This window comes from Salmo salar, chromosome ssa02 (assembly GCF_905237065.1).
Source record: "Salmo salar chromosome ssa02, Ssal_v3.1, whole genome shotgun sequence".
In the NCBI taxonomy this organism is placed as follows: domain Eukaryota; kingdom Metazoa; phylum Chordata; class Actinopteri; order Salmoniformes; family Salmonidae; genus Salmo; species Salmo salar.
In genome coordinates, this window is record NC_059443.1 from 86058576 (window position 1) to 86066468 (window position 7893).

A 7893-nucleotide genomic window follows, 5' to 3' on the forward strand; every position below is an offset into this window, starting at 1 on the left:
GTTTTTGTATTGAAACAGCCTCCTCTTCCTCCTCCTCTTTGACGAGAGCTTCTTTCTCCGTCCAGCAGACCTCCTCTTCTTTAACAGGAGGAGAGTAGCTTAGTGAACTCATGGTCGGGGATGTTAGCTAGCTAGGCTAATGCTAACTTAACCAGCCCGCTAGCTGACTAATAACAACAACACCGTAAATATGAAATTAAATCTGATAACTAACTAGACGACAGAAGTGGGTTTAAAACACAGTGGCTAATATACACTAAAGCATCTAAAGAACTTTATCGGTTCGGCTATTTTGTCTAGCAAGCTACCGAGGTGGCTGACGAACTGTTACTGCTGTTGAAAGAAGAGTTCCGTCCACTACATTATACGTCACACCAACAGCACCTTAAATTCCCAGACCGCCATCTGCTGACTGGAGTGGGTAACGCAGTTGAGTAAAATGTTTATTTTATTTCAGACAAAAAGTTAAAGTGTAGGACGCATTAGATTTTACTCACAAGTGTGACAATACCGTGTGGTTAAAGACTTACTAAGCTAGTTGTAGTCACGATATGGTTACCTATAAGTTCAAACCGTTATGTTTTTGCGTTATTACATATTTATTAACTTATTTCGGGAAATCTTCTAAACTACCCACAATGCACTATTTCTCAACGTCATATGGATGTGCTACCGAGTGAAACGGTGTAATGAAGTTTAACTCGGCAAGCCAATTAAGAACAAATTCTTATTTACATTGACGGCCTACCCCTGTTTCCAGTTATCCACAAGGCTAGGAGAACCTATTCAAGTAAGTAAGTAAATAGATTTTGAAAATGTAAAAAAAACGATGTATTATTAGCTAACTAGCTACAGTGCAGGCTAACTCAAATGAGCTGCTAAATGAGCTAGCTATCTAGACAACTTCACATACTGTATAGATAGATAGCTAGCTAAGTGAATTAAATATCACCAGCTACCTAACTACATATTAGCTAGCTATCTTGATGTATTTATCACTGTAAAAAACAAACTCCAAATGCATTTGTAGGTAGCTAGCTAACAGCCATGGAGGAGGGTGAAAGGATAGCAGCCCCAACTGTCAGTGAGAGAGGAGGCTATTCTGGATAGGGCAGGTACTTTTGTGTAGTTCCTGTCCCTAGAAGTGAGGACGGAGATAATAGAAACGTAATATTCAGTGTGGTGTAATTTGACTATAATGAAGTCTGTTTCTCGTGAGGTTGTCTGTCCTCAGATAAAGAGCTCTATGAAAGCCAGTCTACATATGAAGAGGTCCCAATGAAGAGCAGTGGTTCTCAGTCCTGGGGACTCAGAGGGGCACATTTTGGTTTTTACCTTCACACTGCACAGCTGATTCAAATAATCAACTCATTATCAAGCTTCAGGTGGTATTTATGTATTCATTTGTGATGCTGTCCTTGATATGATCCTGCTATTGTCACATGCTACACATGTACATATGTGTGCCCATGCATCTAACAATCCAATGTTATCATGATTTGTTATCAGGGATATTATACTTTAGTAATCCACAATGACCTGGTGATGTAACAGTCTAATAATTACATTGTCTTCCATATTCCTACAGATTGCCTACAGTTAACATGTAGGGCAATGCAAGGTTGGGTGACCAAGAACCAGGAGGGTATCTGCAGCTCGCCGCCGTGTGCCAGAGGAGAAGTCTGCTGCTCTGCAGGATGTTTCAAGGATGGGGTCCAACAACGCAGCAAGAGAGGCAACCCGTGTGCAGGAGATCTTCACCTCCTACTTCTTCAAAGAGGGTGCTGTTCGCATCTGCTACAAGACCATGGTGCTTGCCTACGGAGCTGTGAGGGGAACGGCACCTCCGTACCTTCAGGCTCTGATCAGGCCCTACACCCAAAGAAGGGCACTGCGTTCATCCACCTCTGGCCTGCTCACCTCCCTACCTCTGCGGAAGCACAGTTCCCGCTCAGCCCAGTCAAAACTGTTAGCTGCTCTGGCACCCCAATGGTGGAACAAGCTCCCTCACGACGCCAGGACAGCGGAGTCAATCACCACCTTCCGGAGACACCTGAAACCCCACCTCTTTAAGGAGTACCTGGGATAGGATAAAGTAATCCTTCTAACCCCCCCCCAAAAAATATATAATGTACTACTGTAAAGTGGTTGTTCCACTGGATATCATAACGTGAATGCACCAATTTGTAAGTCGCTCTGGATAAGAGCGTCTGCTAAATGACGTAAATGTAATGTAAATGTTCCCTGGCAACACCATAGACTACACTATGCACAATCAAACGCTCTTTTAAGAGCCATTCACATTGCAATAAGAGTATTCTTCCATTTACTTAGCTATGTCAACTGCAGTTATTCAATTCACAGTTTCTCTCCCTTTGATTTCTACTTCTCAGGTGAGGGTGCTATTTAGGTAAGGGTGTGATGTCTGTGCAAAAACAAAACAGGCTATTTTAAATCCCCCATATTGGAAAAAATGTAGAACAATTTGACACCCTATAACCCACACCTACACACTCATGTATCAATCTGATTGATGGATTGTGTTGTGCAGTAAGCAGGTTCAGGTGTAAAACTGCGGCTCCTTCCACCTTCAAAGAATAGGCAAGAGGGCCAACCATGGAGAATAGTAAGACACTTCATTATTTCTATAACTACACCATCTTGTTTGTCCTTGTGTGTCCGTTCATGTTTTTCAGCATAAAGTACTCTGCAGCCACTTAGTGTGGTGTGGACACCAGGTGAGGCCACACAGATTCCTGTTCAACACTGTCGCTTTAACTACCTTATTTTCTCAATAACAGTCTTTCTCCTTCACTTCATCCCTCTCTCCCCTTCTCCCTAAATCCTCTAGGTTATATCAGCTGTGTCAGTGAACCCCTCCTGCATCTGAACTGGCTACATAGAGGGCACAGCATGATCAGAGGTGAGAGGTCACTTGGTCAGGTCAACAGGAAGTATTGTTAAAGAGATGCTTTACATTGAAATACAGATAGAGATGCAGTAGTCCCAGAGTTAATGATCCCAGGTCAGTTTATATTATACAGGAAGTATTATTAAAGAGATGCTTTACATTGAAATAAAGATAGAGATGCAGTAGTCCCAGAGTTAATGATCCAAGGTCAATTTTGCATTTCATCTCCTGATTGATGACTAACAATGTCGGAATAAAAAATAAAAACACAAGGCTTAAACATGTTCTCTCTCTCCATCTGTCTCGTCTGCAGGTATGTTTTGATGTGAGAGGATGCCATCATCGCCACCTCACCTGCTTTTAAGAACCTTTTGAACCGACATGAGACTATTATGTAATTGTGATGAACTGAGAGAATATTTATGTAGCACTGTGATTCATTAATCATGTGCTGCCTTCCTAGTTAGTTAGCAGTGGTGCGCGCTAATAGCGTTTCAATCAGTGACGTCACTCGCTCTGAGACTTGAAGTAGGGTTTCCCCTTGCGTTGCAAGGGCCGCGGCTTTTGTGGCGCGATGGGTAACGATGCTTCGTGGGTGTCAGTTCTTGATGTGTGCAAGGGTCCCTGGTTTGAGCTCGGGTTGGGGCGAAGAGAGGGACGGAACCTACACTGTTACATTGATGCTGTTGACCCGGATCATTGGTTGCTGTGGAAAAAGGAGGAGGTCAAAAGGGGGGTGAGTGTAACCGATGTGAAATGGCTAGTTAGTTAGCGGTGGTGCGCGCTAATAGCCTTTCAATCAGTGACGTCACTCGCTCTGAGACTTGAAGTAGGGTTTCCCCTTGCGTTGCAAGGGCCGCGGCTTTTGTGGCGCGATGGGTAACGGAGCTTCGTGGGTGTCTGTTGTTGATGTGTGCAAGGGTCCCTGGTTCGAGCCCAGGTTGGGGCGAAGAGAGGGACGGAACCTACACTCTCCCGCCACCTCTTTCTTCCTCTGTTTTTATAATGCACAACAGATGTGCATTGAAGTACAGATTGAACTTGTATTTATAACACTTGGATAATGAGCTTTTCACTAAAGCATTTCACATTCTCTACTGGTTGAAATGAAGTGTAATGTGATGAAATACTCCACCTATCCTGTGTTTATCAGATCAATGCAGATGAAGGGCATTAGATGTTGAGATGAACCAGTGTTAGAGTATTTACATGATGCATAGGAAGTGTAGTGTTCTGTTTTTAACATTATATTTCTGTATATATGAATTAACTAGTTAAATCCTGTTTCTAGTCTATTAGTTACAATGTGTAACCATTGATGTCCCAGGACCAAGATTGGTAAACACTGTTGAAGTGTATAACTGTAATACATACATGCAGACACAGAGTCATTCAAAGACTGGAATTTGATACTCCTGGTATTGGATATGACTGAAAAATAACCTCAAAGACATTCATACCTAAACTGCACCTTTATTTGCCAAGGTTGAGTACATGATCAGTGAATATATTAAATGTACAGGCTACAATGTGGGGATCTCATGCATGGTAATAACTACATGTATATACGACTTGCATCCTTGGCACAACATGATATTATATTCTACTCAATCCATAGGCTTCATTAATGTCATTCAGGCTGTTTTGAAGTTGATACAACTGGCTATGATAGCTGAGGTTCATAGCTAGGTTCTGAACTAATATGTATACCAAACGTTTGGGTCCATACACAGATCGGCTAGATAGCTAGCTACACATCCATAGGCATACAGGTATTTTAATCATCCACTGCACAATAAGGAAGAACATAGATGAAATAACGTAGCTAGCTATCTGCATGGCAAATATCAGCAAGGCAAGCTTACAAATTTGTAAATTCTTTAGTTGGCTAGAATCTATACATACACTGTTTCACAAAACGACAGCCTGGTTCGCTGGTTGTTTCAGGAGTCCCTAAAACAACCAGAATTACAATTTCAAACTCATGTCACAACACCCATAAAGCTAGCCAGCTAGCTGGCTAATGTTAGCTAGTCAGCTATCTGGCTAATGTTATCTAGTCAGCTATCTGGCTAATGTTATCTAGTCAGCTAGCTGGCTAATGTTAGCTAGTCAGCTAGCTGGCTAAATTGCGATTTTCGTAAATTAACTTTACGATAAAATAAAGCATAATCGTTTGTCTCTACATTAACTAACATTCCTGTCAACTGTACATGTTTTTGCATGATTCGTTATGACGTTATAATCCCTTACATTTGCTTCCATCCTAGTATTTCTGTCCGCCATCTTTGATCCAGTTCAGTTCTGTGTAGGGGTACCCCTCTCTCCTAGTATTTCTGTCCGCCATCTTTGATCCAGTTCAGTTCTGTGTAGGGGTACCCCTCTCTCCTAGTATTTCTGTCCGCCATCTTTGATCCAATTCAGTTCTGTGTAGGGGTACCCCTCTCTCCTAGTATTTCTGTCCGCCATCTTTGCTGAAGAAAGTCTAACAGTCACTAGTGCAGCAGCAGCCTCCCCGGTCCTAGTGCCGGCCCTGTAAGAAGTTTAAGATGCGATGGAAAGGTTGACGAAAAAAAGAAATCACTGAAAAAAATATATTGACTGATATTGATTTATTTAGGGGGGGGGAGTCTAGTTGATAGGTAATCGACTAGCCGGACTGTTCCTGGGACTCCGCGTGTAGGGATTTGTACAATGCATGAACAAGGCTATTGAACTAGACATTGGTGTCTGTCTTTATTACTTTATCCAATATATCATACTGGAACATGGTATCAGAAGTGGCTCGAAAACCATACGTTTGTTATTTTTGTAGCTAAGTACAGTATAGGCGCGGTTACGTTCCATATGCGAACACACGCCGATTCCTACTCCTAGTCACAACACTGATCAACTAGTTGTTAACTGGTTAGCTAGCATCACTACCTACCTCGATGACTGAAGGCAAAGAGATCTCCTATTCCATCGCTATGGCAGCGAACATTCCGCCACCAAATCCCATGGTTCTCACAGGGGACTGGAATACTAATTGGGACAATTTCAGGGATGAATTCGAGGACTATGCGCTGGCGACCGGTCTACATGAGAAACCCAACGAGGTACAAGCGGCAACTCTGAGGAGTTTAATGGGCAGCGAATGCAGGCATATCTACCGGCACAATCTCACCCTCACAGCGCGACAACAGTGTGATGCAAAGGCTATATTGGATGCATTGGAGAATTACTTCAAACCCGCCAGAAACGTAATTTACGAGCGGTTCGTTTTCGGAAGCTGCAAACAGGAAGAGGGTCAGTCAGTACACAACTTTGTAACCCGTTTGAGAGAAAAATTCGCCACTTGTGAATACGGGGGATTGAAAGATTAATTGATTCGTGACAAAATAGTACTGGGAATTGCAAATGAGGATACGCGCCGGCGTCTACTGAGAGAGAGAGAGGCTTAACATTAGTAACTGCCATCGAAATGTGCCGCACTGCCGAAGTCACTGACATGAGAATGAGAGCAATGGAAATCGAAACCCCACGCTCTGACGTTGATACTGTTCACGCTGTTGCTAGGCAGACATTCAGGCAAAACCAATCGAGGCAGAGTAAATCACCACGAACGGTGAACACAGAGAGCCCAGTAGCATGTAAATACTGTGGGAATACGCACACACGTGGCAAAGAGCACTGCCCTGCCTATGGAAAACCATGCAGAGCTTGTGGAACTGATAATCACTTTGCAAAAGTGTGTCTCAAAAGCAAAAGAAGGGTGAGTGAGGGCAAGATTCACTGTGTTGATGATGTCACTCAATGTTCAGAGCTGAACAGTGAAGTGACATTTACATGCATGAATCCATTGGGGCTGTACACTCAAGAGGGAAGAAATGGTTTGTGACACTACGATTACACAACAAGCAACAACAATGTCAACTGGATTCCGGTGCTACATGCAACATAATGAGCTACAAAGACAAACTCAATCTGGCACCTGACACACATCTATTGCCCAGCGATACTAGACTAAAGCTGTACTCAGGAGAGCTAATGAGCTCTATGGGCACCTTTGAGACCGAATGTGTTATTCGGGGACGCAAACACAAGCTGGAGTTTGAGATTGTGAAAACCAGTCAACATCCTCTCCTCTCAGGCTCTACATGCGAACGCCTGGGACTGATGCAGTTCACTGTACCAAATGACCTGCACGTTGTGGATCATATCCAGCATGGACCCCTGTCCAAAGAACAACTACTCAGCAGATATGACGATATATTCAACATGCCCGTTGAATCAGTGCCTGGGGAGGTACACTTTGAAGTGGATGAGAGCATCACTCCAGTCCAGTGTGCTCCTCGCAATGTGCCCATTGCAATGAAAGTGGCTGTGAAGGCCCAGCTGGACAAGTACGAGGCCGATGGCCACATGACATCTGTGACCGAACCAACTGACTGGATCAGCAATATGGTCATAGTGAAAAAAACAGAGAAGCTGAGGGTCTGCATCGACCCAAAGCATCTGAACCAAGCACTGAAACGATCCCACTACATCATGCCAACACTAGAGGATGTCCTCTACAAGCTTCCCAAGGCCAGGATTTTCACCTTGGTGGATGCCCGAGATGCATTCCTTCAATGCAAGCTGGACGAAGAAAGCAGCTTCATGACTACCTTCTGGACCCCCTGGGGTCGGAAACGCTGGCTCAAGCTCCCGTTTGGTGTCTCAGTGGCACCTGAGGTATACCAACGCAAGCAGCACGAGTTACTGGCTGGGCTCAAGAACATTGAACCCATCGCCGATGATGTCCTGATCGTAGGCTGTGGTGACACAGACGAAGAAGCAGAACGCGACCACGATGTGAAGCTCCTGGCACTGATGGAGCGCTGTCGATCAGTTAAGCTTCGTCTTGGCCTGAAGAAGCTACAGTTCAAGGTGAAAGACGTCCACTTCCATGGCCACATTCTCTCGGCAAAAGGCCTGAAGCCGGACCCAGACAAGGTCCG

The 7893-nt window shown here is 44.0% G+C and overlaps 1 long non-coding RNA gene across 1 annotated transcript; it reads left to right on the plus strand.

Moving 5' to 3' along the window:
• Positions 1-638: 638 nt before the first annotated feature.
• Positions 639-1784, plus strand: LOC123732571 (uncharacterized). The gene is made up of 3 exons (XR_006763240.1): positions 639-794; positions 1220-1385; positions 1589-1784. It is a non-coding gene; the product is annotated as an uncharacterized lncRNA (long non-coding RNA).
• The last annotated feature ends 6109 nt before the right edge of the window (positions 1785-7893 follow it).